Below are 19,395 nucleotides of genomic sequence, written 5' to 3' on the forward strand. Positions count from 1 at the left end.
AGGACGAAACATGTATCATGAATGTAATTTAATGTAGTCTTTTCAATAAAGACACTTGCAGTATTGTAAAGGTGGAATTATATAATCCAAATTTTCACAAGTTGACAAAATAATTACACATAAAGGAAACAGCTCCCAAGGGCAGAAGGCCTTAAAAGTGAAACCCCTCAAAAAAATATAACCTTCCTATTTCTTTTAAAATTATATGAAGCAAGTTAGCACAGAAATTATACAGGTTTCACCTGCGACAGGTGAACCCTAAATATCCTCTCGGTGGCTGGATTACTTAATAACAACGTAACCGGCGTAAGGAAATCGAGAATGACACACGGCCCATGAAATCTGGGGGCAAGCTTGCCCGCGGGAACAAAATTCTTGACCATCACCTGGTCACCTACCTTCAAATTGGTGGGTCTCCGTCCACGATCATATCTTTCCCTAACCTTTTCATGAGACACTTTAAGATTGGCTTTAGCTTTCTTCCAAAGATCTTTGATATTATCCGGATCTATTGTCTCGGGTAGAATGTCACTCAGAGACCAGAGGTTAGAGAGCGGCGTGTTGGGAACGAACTTGAACATCAAAGAAGCTGGAGTAAACTTGTGAGATTCATGGACCGCCGAATTCAAAGCAAAAGCTAACCAATGCAGGGACGTGTCCCACCTAGAATGATCTTCATGATGATAGGCAATAAGCGCGGACCTGAGATTACGATTAACCCGTTCAGCCAGAGATGGTTGAGGGTAATAAGCAGAAGTCGTCACATGAGAGATGGACAAGTCAAAACAGAATTTACGAAAAAGATTTGATGTAAACGCCTTAGCATTATCAGACACAATATATTGGCACGGACCAAAAGAAGCAAAAATAGAATTTAGGCAAGTAATGGTGGACTGAGCGGTAGCCAGCTTAGTCGGAAATAACCAGGAAAATCTTGTAAAACCATCTACGCATACAAAGATGAACTTGTTGGCATTTCTCTTTGACTGGGGGAAGGGTCCCACATAATCAATATACAGGCGTTCCATGGGGCGCGAAGCCTGATGCGAAGACAAAAGGCCTACCTTAGTGGACATGGTTGGTTTACTAAGCAAACAGGATTTACAAGCCTTAACTAGTTCACGGATTTCACCGTCCATACCCTTCCAGATGAACCTTTCACGAATTTTTCACGAGTTTTAAAGATTCCAAGATGCCCGCCTAATGGGGTCTCATGATAGTACTTGAAGATCATAGGTGCAAGAACAGCTGGAACGACAACCTTCATCATCTTATCATGCCTCGATGGGCAACATAAAACACCATTCCTCAGAACATAATGGACGACATGTTCCCCAGAAGAAAGGGTTTCCATTATCGGAGCCAGCGTCGGATCTTCACGTTGGTATTTCTCGATATCCCTAAAGAGCATGGGAGCATCTGTTAAGATGGCATTAACATCAGATAGTATGGACTCGGGAGGTGATGAACTGTCGACCGGTTCATGGGTCTCGACGTCGTTGGAAAACATACGGCTGAGTCCATCGGCAACAACATTTTCGGTCCCTCTGATATGCCTGACATCGAATTGGAAGGCAGAAATACGGATGGCCCAACGGGCTATACGACCAGTACGACGCGGCCTACCTAGGACCCAGCTTAAGGCTTGATTATCTGTCTCCAGGTCGAATTTGACATGTTCCAGATAGAGACGGAACTTTTCTAAGGCAAATAAGACTGCCAAACCTTCGAGCTCATAGATGGAATACTTGGCTTCTTGAGCCGATAGAGTCCTAGATGCATAGGCGATGGGTCGCCTCCCTAGTTCTGTCTCTTGAAGAAGGACTGCAGCTACTGCTGACGACGACGCGTCAGTTTGGACGATGAATTTCTTTGAGAAATCAGGCATAGCAAGGACAGGGGCATTACAGAGAGCTAATTTAAGATCTTCAAAAGCGGCTTGTTGAGAAGGTCCCCACTAGAATTTGATGCCTTTCCTACGAAGAAGGTTTAAGGGCGCCGCTCTATTAGCGAAGTTAGGAATAAACTTCCTGAAGAAATTCACCATACCAATGAACCTGGCGATACCTTTAATGTCCTTGGGAGTTTTAAAATCTCGGATGGCCTGTGTTCTAGAATGATCGACGGCAACACCATCAGGTGACACAATATGCCCTAGGAATGACATAGAGGGCTTCGCAAAGGCAACCTTGGACAACTTAACAGTTAACCCAGCCTTACGAAGGCGATTAAGAACTTCCCGCAGATGATCTAGATGTTCTTCAAAGGTCTCCGAAAATACGACGACATCATCCAAGTAGTGATACAAGTACTCAAATTTGATGTCGGAGAAGACCCTATCTAGCAGCCTAGTGAGTACAGCTGCTCCCGTGGGGAGCCCGAAAGGCACGCGGTTGTATTCATACAAATTCCAGTCCGTGGCAAACGCTGTAAGATGTTTAGACTCGTCCGCTAGGGGAATTTGATGGTAGGCCTGATTCAAATCCAAGATGGTGAAGAACTTGGCCTTACGGAACCATGAAAAACAAGAATGAAGGTCGGGAAGGGGCACAGATTGTAACACCACCTTCCGATTGAGAGCCCTATAATCAATGACAGGCCTGAAGCCCCCTTGGGGTTTCGGGACTAGAAAAATAGGCGAAGAATACGCCGACTTAGAGGGCCTAATAATACCATCCTTCAACATCTGATCGATGATTTCTTTCAGAGCCTTCATTTTAGGTGGAGATAGCCTATATGGCGGAAAACGGACAGGAATCGAATCCGTGACCTCAATTTTGTATTCAATAAGGTCAGTAACACCAAGAGTATCAGAGAACACCTCTGGAAACGATTGACACAACTTACGAATACTATCAGCCTGCTCCTCAGGTAGATGTCTAAGGTCTAACAACATCTCATCCTGGGTAGGCGAAATAGATGAACATGATGCAGAATTACATTTTAACAAGGGGATTTTAAAATTGGAAGCAAATTTGAATGTGCACGACTTACTCTGAAGATCGAGCACAAGACCAGTGTGAGAAATGAAGTCCGCTCCCAATATGATGGGGCAAGACAAGTGCTTAGCCACAAACAATTTGATTTTCCATGTAAATTTAAAAATACGAATTTTGACATTTACAGAACCGAGAATTTCTAATGGAGATGAATTAATTTGTCTGTACAGGGCGGTACACCTCCACGCCGCTTATTCAAACTTTGCGCCAGTTGAAACCCCCCTACTGGAATAAGTCTGAACTTTGTCTTATGTGTTAATTTTCAAGTTACCCTGAAGATGCCTCTACTTGGAAATTTTGAAGTTTCTGAACTGTGTTGTTTTCGATGTATTTTTTTTGCTTGTAGTAAGAAGTGTGAACATTCTCTTCTAGAGGACACTACTGAAGAACTACAACGGTGCACCCTAGTGCGAAGTGAAAGAACTGTTTTTTTTTTTGGAGAAAATTTAATTTCAAAAGTTTGTTCTTTGCTAAATTTCTTTCAGTCATTGTTTAAGTTGGCAACATTAACCCTTTTGAATTTAGCCAATCCCGAATTTCTCGAATTAATTTTCCACCAATAATATGTTTCTTCTTCGTATTGTGTAGGGGGTTTCTTGGTGAACCAATAAAATCCTTGTGGGAGGGTGTTCTCATTCCAAAAACGCCTCGAACTTTCCGTGAGAGTATATAAACTGCTGATTTTCGGGTCTCGGTGCCACTTCAGTACCATCGTTCAGTGTGTAAAGTACATACCAGGGGGCGGGAAGCGCCTCTTTCTTCGGGGAGCAGTTCAACACCAAGGTAATGGCCTTTTAATAACTTCTTTTCTTGCTAGCTCAGCAGTTTAACTCTCGGGGCGGGTCCGAAGCGTTTCTACCATGTAACCTTCCCTAAAATGTAAAGACTCTTAGCATCTATTCTCTTTTAAAGCTACATATTGGGATAGAGAGTGCTTAACCCTCTCGAGCTCCCACTCATATTGTTTTGAGGTGAACTTATTTCTCACAACCGATTCTTCCTTAATGTAATGTAAATTGTTCTTCTCTAAAGTCACTTCCGTAGTATGGGATTAGCCCTTGCATTAGCGGCCTAGAGCCAGATTAGGTTTTAAACAAATGTATTAGGAGTGCAGATCGCCTCCTCTCAAATTGTTATTTTAGAGGTCATGTACTTAACCTTTTTCTCACTTAATAGACCTCAGTAGGTTGGGTATGTTACCCCTGTGTATATGTCCTTAGAGGACAACTTGAAGGTGGAGTTTGGTGTGCCCTTTGATAGGCTTAATCTTTGAGAGCAGATCGCTCTTTTGAAATTTGTTTCTGCGCGCCTCGAGGAGGCTTTATGAGGTAATTGGGAGCAAGTGCTCCTGGGCTTGATTGGGGTCTTCTGCCCCTTTGTTGAATTCTGTATATCGTAAAGTTGGGCTAATTGCTCAAGAATTGTGTGTCTGGCTCTCGGAGCCCCAAATCCTGTAATTGTACATTCTCGATTAGTGGTTTTGCTACTCTGTACCTGCCATTATTGTTATTTCTTGTTTTTTGCTAAGAAAATATAACCTTGTTAAATTTTAAATTCACTTTAATTTCGTAGCCTGAGACCTGTTCACCCCCCGCACCTTCTTTCACCTCTAACTACCACGGAAAACTCCGTAACAAGTGGTAGCAGAGCGTGGTTGAATGGGTCTCAATTTAGCCCCTTTTGACGGCTAAACATTGTTTTGATTCGAACTCTAACAATTTTCTCTGTTGCTGGAAATTTTGATTTTTTCTTTTTCAAAATTGTTCTGTCATCATGCCCGGCCCTCCCGATGTTCTCCATCTCAACTATTTGCGCAAGGAGGAGTTGATCTATGAGTTAACTATCAGAAATGTGCAATCTGGAGGCACGGTTGCAGTAGACACAAACAAGCTTAGAGAGTCCCTTGATTTGCCCATTTCAATCCCCACTTTGGGAGAGAAAGAAATTGACGACTCTCTTTCCACGATCACCCAGAATACTACTGGGCTAGCATCTGTAGTTAGTTTTTTTGACGAAAATGATCCTTCTCCTAATCAAATTAAGCGTGTGCAAGCCAGGCTATTTCATTTTTCTAATAGAGTTAACGATCTGTTGTCTCTGAAGTTGAATGACGTTCAGAGGAAGGAAGCTAGTACGTTGCTTGAAAGTATTTCTGAATTATCCAGTAAGGTTACCCAATTGTTAACTGGGGAAGTTCCTCCCAAAATCGATCAACCCACCACGGTGAATGTAGGTAGCGAGGAAGAGCCTCCTAAGGGAGAAGTCAATAGGCTTACTGTTGGAGCTAAAACGATCTCTGCCCCATTGGACAACGAGTCTGAACGCCGTGCATCGTTGAATAATGTACGTTCTGAATTAACTTCTTTGCCACTGAAACCTTTACCTACTATGTCACCTGGGTTCAGCAGCTTGCCTCATCCATTGGCAATGTTGCTCAGAGGTATCTCGAAGTTTTCGGTTAACACTACCAGTGAAGTTATTTCTTTCTTAAGGTTTTTAGTTGAATTTCAGGATCATGCCCTTGTTTTTTTCTCTTTCTCCATGTCAGATTTTGCAAATCATCTATCCCTATGCAATAGGTATTCTCTCAGACAAAATAGTAAGAGCCATAGCTGAACAGTCAGCTATTGAAGATTTTCACGCACACTTGCTTGCAAATTTTATTCCTGCTCGTGCGAGGTCATCTCTAATTCAGAAGTACTGTTATCGCGTACAGACATTGGATGAAAATCTGGCTGATTTCATACAAGACATTAAGTTTTATGCTAGGGTTTTTGCCCTTCATTTTCATGAAGATCAGATTGTACAGGCTATTGTAGAAGGAATTTCACCATCCTACAGGTCATATTTGTGTTTCGCGGCGTGCCCGCAAACCTTCTCTGAACTTGAAGCATTGGCCGTCTCAGCGGAAGGAGTTAGATACGCCGATTCCTTGCGTGTCGCGAAAGAACCCCCGCCTTCTTTTAGTAATACTCGGTCTCCACCTCGCCGATCAGTCACACCTCGTAAATGTTACGCTTGCGGGTCGCCTGACCATCTTCGTAACAAGTGGAAGCGTGCTGGGCCCATAACCCAGAGGTCCGTGGATCGTAACCACGCTCTGCTACCACTTGTTACGGAGTTTTCCGTGGTAGTTAGAGGTGAAAGAAGGTGCGGGGGGTGAACAGGTCTCAGGCTACGTAATTAAAGTGAATTTAAAATTTAACAAGGTTATATTTTCTTAGCAAAAAACAAGAAATAACAATAATGGCAGGTACAGAGTAACAAAACCACTAATCGAGAATGTACAATTACAGGATTTGGGGCTCCGAGAGCCAGACACACAATTCTTGAGCAATTAGCCCAACTTTACGATATACAGAATTCAACAAAGGGGCAGAAGACCCCAATCAAGCCCAGGAGCACTTGCTCCCAATTACCTCATAAAGCCTCCTCGAGGCGCGCAGAAACAAATTTCAAAAGAGCGATCTGCTCTCAAAGATTAAGCCTATCAAAGGGCACACCAAACTCCACCTTCAAGTTGTCCTCTAAGGACATATACACAGGGGTAACATACCCAACCTACTGAGGTCTATTAAGTGAGAAAAAGGTTAAGTACATGACCTCTAAAATAACAATTTGAGAGGAGGCGATCTGCACTCCTAATACATTTGTTTAAAACCTAATCTGGCTCTAGGCCGCTAATGCAAGGGCTAATCCCATACTACGGAGGTGACTTTAGAGAAGAACAATTTACATTACATTAAGGAAGAATCGGTTGTGAGAAATAAGTTCACCTCAAAACAATATGAGTGGGAGCTCGAGAGGGTTAAGCACTCTCTATCCCAATATGTAGAGCTTTAAAAGAGAATAGATGCTAAGAGTCTTTACATTTTAGGGAAGGTTACATGGTAGAAACGCTTCGGACCCGCCCCGAGAGTTAAACTGCTGAGCTAGCAAGAAAAGAAGTTATTAAAAGGCCATTACCTTGGTGTTGAACTGCTCCCCGAAGAAAGAGGCGCTTCCCGCCCCCTGGTATGTACTTTACACACTGAACGATGGTACTGAAGTGGCACCGAGACCCGAAAATCAGCAGTTTATATACTCTCACGGAAAGTTCGAGGCGTTTTTGGAATGAGAACACCCTCCCACAAGGATTTTATTGGTTCACCAAGAAACCCCCTACACAATACGAAGAAGAAACATATTATTGGTGGAAAATTAATTCGAGAAATTCGGGATTGGCTAAATTCAAAACAAGGGGAAAGAAAGGGTTAATGTTGCCAACTTAAACAATGACTGAAAGAAATTTAGCAAAGAACAAACTTTTGAAATTAAATTTTCTCCAAAAAAAAAACAAAAAAAAAACAGTTCTTTCACTTCGCACTAGGGTGCACCGTTGTAGTTCTTCAGTAGTGTCCTCTAGAAGAGAATGTTCACACTTCTTACTACAAGCAAAACAAAAATACATCGAAAACAACACAGTTCAGAAACTTCAAAATTTCCAAGTAGTGGCATCTTCAGGGTAACTTGAAAATTAACACATAAGACAAAGTTCAGACTTATTCCAGTAGGGGGGTTTCAACTGGCGCAAAGTTTGAATAAGCGGCGTGGAGGTGTACCGCCCTGTACAATAATGATTATTATTATTATGATTATTATTATTATTATTATTATTATTATTATTATTATTATTATTATTATTATTATTATTATTAAATCATGTCATGGTTTTACCATCCTTTCAATTATTAATGTCCTTAGGAGTGTGTGGAATTCCGCAGGTTGCCCTGAAAAGGTTCCCTTAGCATAGAAGTGAATCTACGCGTTTCAATACTATTAAAAGCCTGATACCTTGAGCACAGGAGTAACAAACTAAGCTGTTTTCTTTTCAGTTTGCTCTACATCACACCGACACAGATAGGTCTTATGGCGACGATGGGACAGGAAAACCCTAGGGATGTGAAGGAAGTGGGCGTGGCCTTAATTAAGGTACAGCCCCAGCGCTGACGTGGTGTGAAAATGGAAAAACACGGAAAACCATCTTCAGGGCTTCCGAAAGTGAGGTTATAGCTGTGCGTCTCTAATCGCACGGCCAACTCGCCCGGCAGACTAAACTGTGAACTGACATTCAGCTTATACTAAAAGAAGGATTTACTTATATTTCCTTAGTCACGAAAATAATCATTTGTTAATCTTTCAGAACATCAATATTTTCAAAAATACAAGTCGAAGAGCTCTGATTGCGATGTGCTAAATTAATCTTTACAACTTACAGCTATTATGTCGGAAGTGAATTTTCTCTCTTCTTCTTTATCCGTTTATCCTCCAGGGTCGGCTTTTCCCTCGGACTCAGCGAGGAATCCCACCTCCACCGCCTCAAGGGCAGTGTCCTGGAGCTGCAGACTCAGGGTCGGGGGATACAACTGGGGAGCGTGGCCAGTACCTCGCCCAGGCGGCCTCACCTGCTATGCTGAACAGGGGCCTTGCGGGGGGATGGGAAGATTGGAAGGGGTGGACAAGGAATTGGGAAGGAAGCAGCCGTGGCCTTAAGTTAGGTACTATCCCGGCATTTGCCTGGAGGAGAATTGGGAAACCACGGAAATCCATTTCTAGGATGGCTGAGGTGGGAATCGAACCCACCTCTACTCAGTTTACCTCCCGAGGTTGAGTGGACCCCGTTCGAGCCCTCGTAGGCTACCACTTTTCAAATTTCGTGGCAGAGCCGGGAATTGAACCCGGGCCTCCGGGGGTGGCAGCTAATCACACTAACCACTACACCACAGAGGCGAACGGATTTACTTTCTAACATTTCAAAGTAATTCATGGGAATCGGAGGAAAAAATTGTATTTACTGTAATTCTACACAAACCAAACCAAACCCCATGGCACTACAGCCCTTGAAGGACCTTGGCCTACCGAGCGACCGCTGCTCAGCCTGAAGGCCTGCAGATTACGAGGTGTAGTGTGGTCAGCACGACGAATCGTCTCGGCCGTTATTCTTGGCTTTCTAGACCGGGGCCGCTATCTCACCGTCAGATAGCTCCTCAATTCTAATCACGTAGGCTGAGTGGACCTCGAACCAGCCCTCAGGTCCAGGTAAAAATCCCTGACCTGGCCGGGAATCGAACCCGGGGCCTCCGGGTAAGAGGCAGGCATGCTACCCCTACGCCACGGAGCCGGCTGTAATTCTATACAACAATATGTAAATGAATCAGAGAATATTTGAGTTGTCAAAATCTGGTGTTTAACCTCCCATTTGTCAACAGTAGATATAGTTCCTTAATTACCATCTGAAATTTAGAAAGAGTTGAATTCAGAGCAAGAAACTCTCCAGCAATGAATTTCATAGACGGTATAGAACTACAGTATTAGTACAGAGGTTCCTCATGTTACCTCGGATCTAGCAGGGATATCAAATGGAACAACTGAATAATAATTGATAAAGAAAGCGGAGCAATGTTTGTTGTGTGTAAGGAAGTATGATGGTCTGTCGGTAGAAAATGCCATTCTCAGGACAACGAAACACACTTAAAACGGAGGCGAGCATGTAGAAACTCTTCTGAATTTTGTGTAGTAAAAAAATAGACTGATTTGTTTTAGGCCCAACTGGGAAAACTTCCTGCCTATTCGTAGGGGGTTCACACCTGTCTAACAGTTTCTCCAAGACTTCCTACCAATCACAGCTGCAAACAGTATACTTATTGACATTTAGGTGCCGTCGCAGACCTTAATCATTATACATAGAGACCAGATAGACGTTGTTCAAGAAAGCATGATCAGCGCGGAGTTGAATGAACTCACTAACAGAAATCTTCTCAATGGCGACGCTGTATTGAAGTAGTTTAGAATAGAGATACCAATTTGAAATACTCACGAGCCTTAGTGAAGCTCTTGTGCGATCCCTGTTGCCCAAGAGGGTGAAGGACTTTCTTCCTCGTGGTGTCCACAGTCGAAGCTCCGCTTGGTTCTAAACTGCTCTCTGTAGCCGCCACCACGAGGTGGAAGAGGGATAATCCAGCCTCTGTCCCAATACTTCAGCGAACATCAAAATAACATTGGTTTTCAGTTGACAGGCAAATACATAAGGCTGATGACCAAATTTGTTCCCATCCCGTAAGCCCTACTCGTATAACAGCAACAATGTATGTACAGGATGTAGACTGGATTAATTTGTAATGTTCGAATTGTTTTTAATAGCCAGGTACACCTGTATCCAATAATAGACTGTTATAGACATGTAGCCTATTACTAAAAAGTAATGAGAAAAATGATAGACGACTGTGATACGGGATAAGTTATATTCGACCGTCATTTCATAACCTTTCATGTTCTGGCACTATCTAGCCTTCGTTCGAAGATATTTCTGACAAAGTGATCAGAGTTATTTAGCCTTGTAAATTATCTACATTAGAGTTTTTTGAACAACGGAGAAATTACTTATCATGAATTATCCTCGATTGTACTGTAAACATAAAAACTGACAACATAAATTTGACTGTAACCATCAGACACAGTTCAACACAAGATGTGTATTATACGGCAATATTTTGCGACAAGCTGTAATTTCTTTAAGTAGAATATTAGTATTAAAGGGATATATCGATATGTATGCAAATAGAGGGGTCTAGATCTCCAACGTTTGGTCAAAATATGTAAACATTCTTTCTTTGCTATTGGATTTAAGTCGCACCGACACAGATAAGTCTTATGGCGACGATGGGAGAGGAAAGGGCTAGGGCTGGGAAGGAAGCGGCGGTGACATTAATTAAGGTACAGCCCCAGCATTTGACTGGTGTTAAAATGGGAAACCACGAAAAACCATCTTCAGTTCTGCCGACAGTGGGGTTCGAACCCACTATCTACCGAATACTGGATACTGGCCGCACTAAAGCGACTGCAGCTATCAATCTCGGTAAAACATTATTTTATGTACTTGTGAACTTGATAGCAAATGTGGCTAAATTCTTCTGTTTATTGACGTAGGTTAAAAACTCGATAATCCATGAGGCTATGACTTAAAACAACAACAATAACAGTCTCCATTTCGACAAGTCATAAACACGCTTTCTTATCGTGCAGACTGCATAAAGTTAGCTTCATACAATACTTTTTTTCATTTAAGAGAGTGTACACAGAACTGTGACATTCAAATGATTTTTTCACTTGCCGACAGTGGGGTTCAAACTCATTATCTCCCGAATACTGGATACTGACCTCACTTAAGCGACTGTAGCTACTGAGGTCAGTAAAATGAAATTAAGTGAATATTACTGTTACAATCTGAGTTCACTAAAAACCATGTTTCTATATTATTTACACGTTCTAGACAAGCAAGGCTTTTTAATATCTACCGGCATCGTATTCCGGAACCTCGAAGCAGTGATCAGGAATGAATTCTACAGGTATTTGTTCGATGCTGTGCTATTTCAAGCAGTGCGCCGTAACGAGTGTTCATTTCGTAGAATGATGACTGAAGCCTAAAATTGGACGACAGGTAGGTGGGGCTGTTTGTAGAAAGCAACTAGTAGACGAGGGTCATTTGGTGGGTTTTTCTACGGTCGTTTAAAGGTAACCATCCTAACTTTTGTAGTATGGTGTTATATGAGGATCATGTTGGAGCTGGAAGGCATATCGAATGCAAGAGTTCTGTACACGTTGTAGTTTTGCTGCTCGTTCACATGTTTGGTCAATCAATATAATGTCACAGTAGTCAAAGATTAAAGATTAAAGATTAATTTAAGGTTCGGGGGTGGGGGGGAGGGACATTCTTATGGCGCTTTAAGGGATAAAGGAATGCATGTAACTTTCTGACATAGTAGTTATATGTTCATTGCAGGTGAGTGTTTCATGTCAAGTGACCCCATGTTTTTAGCTATCTTGGAGTATGGCACTTCAGTATCATCAGTGGTAACTGGAGGAGGATTTTTATTATTATTTAGAGCACATAGTAGTTTTTGGTATCCAGTTATTATGTTTTGAGTCTTTTATGGGTTGATGAGTAAGGAGTTGTTTCTGGCGTGAGTCGCTGTAGGTCTGTATTCATATGCTGGATCGCTTCGCATATACGATCTATACTACTTTGGTAATTTACCTGTAAGTCATCATAATATAGATTGTATAGATGGTATTTACAGTGTAGAAGTGGAGATAAAATATAATCGATATGAAGGCTGAATAATGAAGGTCCCGGCACAGGTCCTTCACGGACCCCAAATTATCTGATAGGCCATTTGGATGTAGCATTGTTTACTGAGACACACTGACGACGATTTGTGAGGTAGAATATAAAGAAAATGAGCGCTCTTCTGTCGGCGTCAATAGAGCGCAATTTTGAAAGGAGGAGTTGTACGTTGATTGTATGAAATGTGCTGCTAAAATCAAAGAGCGTGAGTACTATCACCTGTCGTTTATCCACAGCAAGTCTGTTACCACGAAGAAGTGCTGTCGTTGTACTGTGGCCCTTCCTGAAGCCAGATTGCAAAGGGTCCAAGAGAGAAAGAATGGTGAGATATTCAGTTAGTTGCTCGTGCATTAGTCGTTCAACAGCTTTCTCAAGCGGAGGGAGTATAGATATAGGGCGGTAATCTGATGGAGAATTTGGTGTGATGTTCTTTAATACTGGAGTCATTAGAGCATCCTTCCAAATGGTCGGAAAAGCCCTGAGTTTATACAATAATTTAAGATATGAGTAATGATCGTTTAAACCGCTCCGATAACATGTTTATAAAGGCTGTTGAGATATGATTTGCCCCTTTCGCTTGAGATTTATTAAGACTCGTTTTACTTCATTTATACCCACAGTTCGAAGTGAGAGTTTTTGTTTGATATTCGAGTAATCGCCTTCTTCATGTGACGGGATTCTGGATTGGGGTTGAGTTTCTTTAATATTTTTACCAGTGAATTGAGAGTTACGTGTGTCAAGCGATGTTGGAATATGAGGTTCTTTACCTATGTCATTGAACGCAAATGACTCCATGCATTAGCAGTATTGAGATTTTTAGTTTGTTTTCTGATATCTTTAAATTTATTATTTCTAATTAGCTGTTTCGTTGTATTCCGTAAGAGACAGTATTGTTCGAAATCCGTCTGCTCTTTTGTTGCTCTGTACCGGCAAAACAAGGCATCAAGTCGGCCCATTGCTGCCTTTATCTCAGTGTTCAACCCTGGAGAAGAAGAGTGAACAACCCTTTCTGGCAGAACAGGAGCATGCTTGTCATGGAGTCCTAACTATAAGGAGTTAAATCGATGTAATTTTAAATTCGCATCGTGTAATTGTCGGTGCATCATGTTGGAGAAGAGTCATGTCTATATTTTTCATGTCTCTGTAGCTATTATACTTAGTTTTACACTTCGACACCTGCAGTGGGTAGCACAGATAAAATGAAATCGTATGTAGAGATACCAGGAACAGGAATGCGTCTATGCTTGGCAAACTTATGCGGATTATTTGTTACTAAGTAGTCAATTAGAGTATCTGTTCAGCTGTTATGTGTGTGTACGTGATTAGTTGCGTCTAATGATAAGAGGTGAATAGCCTGCGCATTCGTTCCGACTCACTAGTCTAGGTCAGGAGGTTTATGTTAAAATCACCGGGGATTATTAAGTTTTCATAACCTGGTGTAAGTTCAGCATGTTCGCTTGAAGTGCGTCTATATTTCTTACCTTAGGTGGCCACTACTACTACTACTACTACTACTACTACTAACACTTTCTGGTAGCTGGCTATCGCCTCGAGAAACATATAGTCAGTATGTGGGGTTTCATCAGAGTAAGATTTACAGATAATTTTGCTCTTAGTGTCGTTCCTACAGTACACTGACACACCACCGCCTCGTTTACCTGCGCGGTCATGCCTGTATAAAGTATATCCATCTATTTTCTTAGTCAAGCAGCTTTCGTTCAGACCGATTAAATGTACATTCGTATTAATAATTCTTTGTTTCACTTCTTTAAGTGTCATGTTTTAGAGATATTTTTCAACTCTAACACTACACAGATAATTTCAGTAACAAAGTTTGTTCGTAGACGCGGTTGTTCTTGCGGTTTTCGCAGGCCATAACACAGAGCACTTTACACTCACACCACAGCGGCGGCCATTTTACTCTGTATCTGGAAGCGACTCAGTGTTGGAATATTGTAATGTAGAACTGTTCTTCCTTTAATGCATTTTTCATGACTAGTCTTAGTTATTCAAGACAGCCATCTTAGCTAATTTGTTTCTTTTTCCTCTTATCCAGCGTTTCTTTTTTAAAGTAAAATAATTTTCTAGTGGTAACATTTTTGCTTACACTAATTTGTGTTCATCTACATTGGCGATGAATGAAAACTACTGTATATTAACAAACTAACTTTCCTCATTTGTAAGATAATCCAGTGCTGCAGAGAAAACTTGCCAATTAAATAATGGGTCATTAAACAAAAATTCCTTTAGCTAAACGATGATTGATTTATCAATCCAAGCTCATGACAGAACAAAAGAGTAATGAGAATAACACATAATTAAGTTTCAAATATTTAACCCACCGAGCTCGATAGCTGCAGTCGCTTAAGTGCGGCCAGCATCCAGTATTCGGGAGATAGTGGGTTCGAATCCCACTGTAAGCAGCCCTGGAGATGGTTTTCAGTGGTTTCCCATTTTCACACCAGGCAAATGCAAGGCTGTGCCTTACCTAAGGCCACGGCCACTTCGCTCCCACTCCTAGCCCTTCCCTGTCTCATCGTCGCCGTGAGACCTATCTGTGTCGGTGCGACGTAAAGCAAATTGTTGGTTGTTAAATATTTAACTTCAGAAACATTGCCGTCCAGATCTGGCTCTGAACACACCGATGCTGGTGCAGAAGCAATGAAAGTGATGTGATTACCTGGAAGACAGCCAAGAAACAAGTGGCTGGGGAGGACTGGGAGGTGGAACAGGGGTTGGGGAGCAGTCAAAAGGAATTGTTCTGGAAGACAACAGGTTGAAGAATATTGAAGTGTACTGAGGAATAACTCGAGCGTTCTGTCTTTTGTTTGGCCTGCGGTGCAGAGGCGACAGCGCTAATATTCGAAGACCGCACTGTGACGTAAAACTCAATTAACTTCAGCTTGGGAACGAAATATACTCGTTATTAACATTGCAAGGAAATATTTCTTACTCAGTCATTCGTCATGTATAGGCTATTAAGCCTGAAATTTAATTTTAAATTTCTGTCATTCAGAAAGGATGTATTTAGACGTACTAAGTCCGGTTCCTAAGCTGAATGGTCAGCGTTGTAGCCTTCGGATTTTATAATTTGATTTGTCTCATTTATACAAAAGGATACGAATTTACAATGCAATCAATCAATCAATCAATCAATCAATCAATCAATCAATCAATCAATACTGATCTGCATTTAGGGCAGTCGCCCAGGTGGCAGATTCCCTATCTGTTGTTTTCCTAGCATTTTCTTAAATGATCGCAAAGAAATTGGAAAATTATTGAACATTTCCCTTGGTAAATTATTCCAATCCCTAACTCCCCTTCCTATAAACGAATATTTGCCCCAATTTGTCCTCTTGAATTCCAAATTTATCTTCATATTGTGATCTTTCCTACTTTTAAAGACACCACTCAAACTTATTCGTCTACTGATGTCCTCCCACGCCATCTTTCCTCTGACAGCCCGGAACATACCATTTAATCAAGCAGCTCGGCTCCTTTCTCCCAAATCTTCCCAGCCCAAACTTTGCAACATTTTTGTAACGCTACTCTTTTGTTGGCAATCACCCAGAACAAATCGAGCTGCTTTTCTTTGGATTTCTTCCAGTTCTTGAATCAAGTAATCCTGGTGAGGGTCCCATACACTGGAACCATACTCTAGTTGGGGTCTTACCAGAGACTTATATGCCCTCTCCTTTACATCCTTACTACAACCCCTAAATACACTCATAACCATGTGCATATGGACCTTTGATGTGAAAAGGAAGGCTTCTTCCACTGGAAATGATGATGTTCTTTGATTTACCACATGAGTGATACATAGATTAGATTTATTCTAGTTATTGCATCCAAAATGGAAGGCGAGTATATGTGTTCATAGAATGAGCCTCACTCTACAGCTAGGTTATACTGTTTTCGTTTCAGTCTAAAATGTCACTTTCTCCCGGGAACAAAATACGTAATATCAATATGCAGTGATTAGTAAACAATTTGAAGTGCTGTCTGTGTAGTTGGGATAGATGCTAGGAGATGGTACTTCCTCAGATTTTTACATTGGATCATTTCATGCACATGAAAGTGGTCAGAGAAACTGAAGGTCAAGTGCTTTTCAGCACTTTTGTTAGATCTGATAAGCATATTTTAGGAGGAACTAACTGTGAGGCCTCCTCTGCTTCACCTGTTTTCTTTTTCTACTTACTTTCACTGGCAGGTTCTTCCAAATGCTGATATTTGGTAGTGTTATTCACCTCCTCTATCTGGGCATTATCCTTGTAAACAACCATCCTTACATACTGCTGACTGAATATTTCTACCTTTTGAAGAGCCTCGCACACATACTCCCCTTGTTCATTTATGATTCCTGGAATGTCCTTCTTGGAAATGATTGACTGAAATTGTCACGAATCTTAAGGAAGTCTGGCGAGTTTCCTTAAGCATATGAACTGCAGAAACACATCGTAGAAAGATTTGCTGAAAGTCATGTTCACTTACAACTAACCTACAACACGCAACATAACTGTGGACCCAAATGCACAAGCATATACCAACTATTACAATACACCTCGCTAAATTAGCCAGATGTTAGATGTTAGTGTTTGCACACAACATATCACAGTACAAACTACCACAGAAACACGCAAAAGCGAATAGATCCCTCCTTACAGGATTAGCGCCAGGAAAGGCATGCGGTCTTAAAATTGCAAAATGCTGACCCGAAGAAATGAGGAAAAGTCCAGGAAGGAAAAGATATTCAGTTGTACTCATATTTTCTTTATTTCCATCCCAGGTAATGACAGAAATCTAAGACTCGGCCAGCTGTGAAAACTGAGAAGTGGGGCAATTTTCTCCAGCGATGAATTCCTCCAGCCGGTGCTTAGCTCTACGGGTAGCCTGACTCTTAATTGGAGGCTCCGGGTTCGGTTCCCGGCCAGGTCAGGAGTTTTTACCTGGATCTTGAAGGCTGGTTCGAGGTCCACTCAGTTTACACAAGAACAATTGAGGAGTTATCTGACTGTGAGATAGCGACCCCGGGCTAGAAAGCCAAGAATAAGAACGAATAGAATTCTTTGCACTGACCACGCATCAGCTCGTGGGATAAGCAGCAGTCACTTGGCAAGCTAAGGCCCATCGGGCCTGTAGCAATATATGTATACTAGCAAGATACCCGTACATCGCTACGGTTTAAAGTTGAAAGTTATTTGTCAAACGTTAGCAATTTGGAGAGCGTACTGTAACTGAAAAAATGAAAAATCCACACCCTGTTTCCAGTCATTTGACCGGGTCAGGAAAGGAATGAATGAATCCCCATCTAGGATAGGAATCGTGCCGGCTGCCGAAGCCTGTCGCACTCCTCTGGGGCAATGATTAATAAACGATATATGAAATGATACTGGAGAGTGTTGCTGGAATGAAATATGACAGGGAAAACCGGAGTATCCAGAGAAAAACCTGTCCCGCCTCCGCTTTGTCCAGCACAAAACTCACATGGAGTGACCGGGATTTGAACCACGCAACCCAGCGGTGAGAGGCCGGCGCGCTGCCGCATGAGCCACGGAGGCTCTCTGCTGTCAACTGAGCCTGTAAAATACACCTTCAGTTCGTATGTCAAACGGTTTTGGGGGAATTATTATTATTTTTTTCATCTAACTTTCATTTGAACCCCGTACAGTCGAATTGGAATGTTTTTGAACACTATCTTATTTAACACATAGGATGTAAAAGCGATCAACCTGTGAAATTTAGATTTTGTACGTTGAACAGTAATGGAGGAATGATTTTTTAGGCTATGAATGTTTTAAATTTTTTTTTTTAACATCTAGGACATAGAAGATTACCCCTCATGTAAAATTTTAACATCGTGTCTGAAACGGTTTAGGAAGAATGAATATTGTGTTTATTGAGAGAAATATTTTGTAGTATAAGATATTTTACATCTAGGACACAAATGAAGAACCTTCTCGTAAAATTACAAATCTCTACATGAAACGGTTTTTGGAGGGATGAATAATTCTGTTTGCGGAGATAACTTCGTTCAACCCCTTAGGGGTGGAATGTTCAACAATATTTCCTATTTCACTGCTAGGATATAGCTATTTAGAATTTTGTCTCCGAACGTAAAACAGTTTCGGAGGAAGGAATTAATATATCAGTTTTCGGATCTTAGCCCCCATTTAACTCTCTGAGGGGCTGAATTTGATTCAAACTTTCTGTTATTTGGGTACTCTGGTTCTTCCTGCCAATTTTCATTCCAGTAACATTCTCCATTATCGTTTCATTTCATCTGTCATTCATTAATCATTTCCCCAGAGGAGTGCGACAGGCTTCGGCAGCCGGCACAATTCCTATCCTCGCCGCTAGATGGGGGCTTCATTCATTTCTTTCCTGACCCGGTCGAATGACTGGAAAGAGGCTGTGGATTTTCATATGTATTAAGCTTGAGGAAAGTGATTAGTAATTTAAGAGGTTTAAATATTTAAATATTAGACATTCAACGTCCGCAAGAAGTCGATGGTACCATTAATGGTATACAGTCTCAAAAATGTTCCTCTAGTTGTATATCAAGTTCAAGGTTACTTCATTTAAAACCTCGCCTAAGTCTTAAGTCAAACTGTTTCAGAAATACGAATATTTACTTTTTCGGGCCTTTCCCTCCCGGCCAAAACACCTTAGGGGTGAATTATTTTAAGACCAATTTTTATTTAAAATCTAAGACATATAGGAGCAACCGAGCAACCGTCATGTGAAATTTCAAACTTATACGTCAAATGGTTTGAGAGAAATGAATATGTATGTCGTCAAGACCCCACCCCTTAGGGGTGTACTCTTTTAAGACAACTCATTATTCAAAATCTAAGATACATAGGATAACCATCATGTGAAACTTCAAGCCCATATTTCAAGCGGTTGGAGAGAAATGAATATGTTGTCAGCACCAACGCCCCCCCACCCCCACCCCACCATACAAAACCCATTAGGGGTGTATTATTTTTAGACCACGTTTTATTGAACATCTAAGACATACAGGAGGAACCATCATGTTAAATTTTAACCTCGTATGGTTTCAGACAAAGGAATATTTTTGTTTTCAGGTATTAGCCCCCATTTAACCCTTAAGGGCTGATTTTTTCTAAACTTGTCTTCTTTAATATCTAGTGCATATGAAATCAATTATTGAGTGCAATTTCAACTTTGTCTGGTCAACGGTTTTTGAGGAATGAATATTTTGATTTTATG

General features: G+C 41.3%; 1 protein-coding gene and 1 pseudogene across 1 annotated transcript in view; one reads left to right on the forward strand and one right to left on the reverse strand.

The window, feature by feature from the left end:
• sei (seizure) overlaps window positions 1–19,395 on the forward strand; it is a 520,652-nt gene that overhangs the window by 164,728 nt on the left and 336,529 nt on the right. The window lies entirely within an intron of this gene.
• Window positions 15,879–16,445, reverse strand: LOC136864851 (ribonuclease P protein subunit p30-like; annotated as a pseudogene).

Source organism: Anabrus simplex, chromosome 2 (assembly GCF_040414725.1).
Source record: "Anabrus simplex isolate iqAnaSimp1 chromosome 2, ASM4041472v1, whole genome shotgun sequence".
NCBI lineage: Eukaryota > Metazoa > Arthropoda > Insecta > Orthoptera > Tettigoniidae > Anabrus > Anabrus simplex.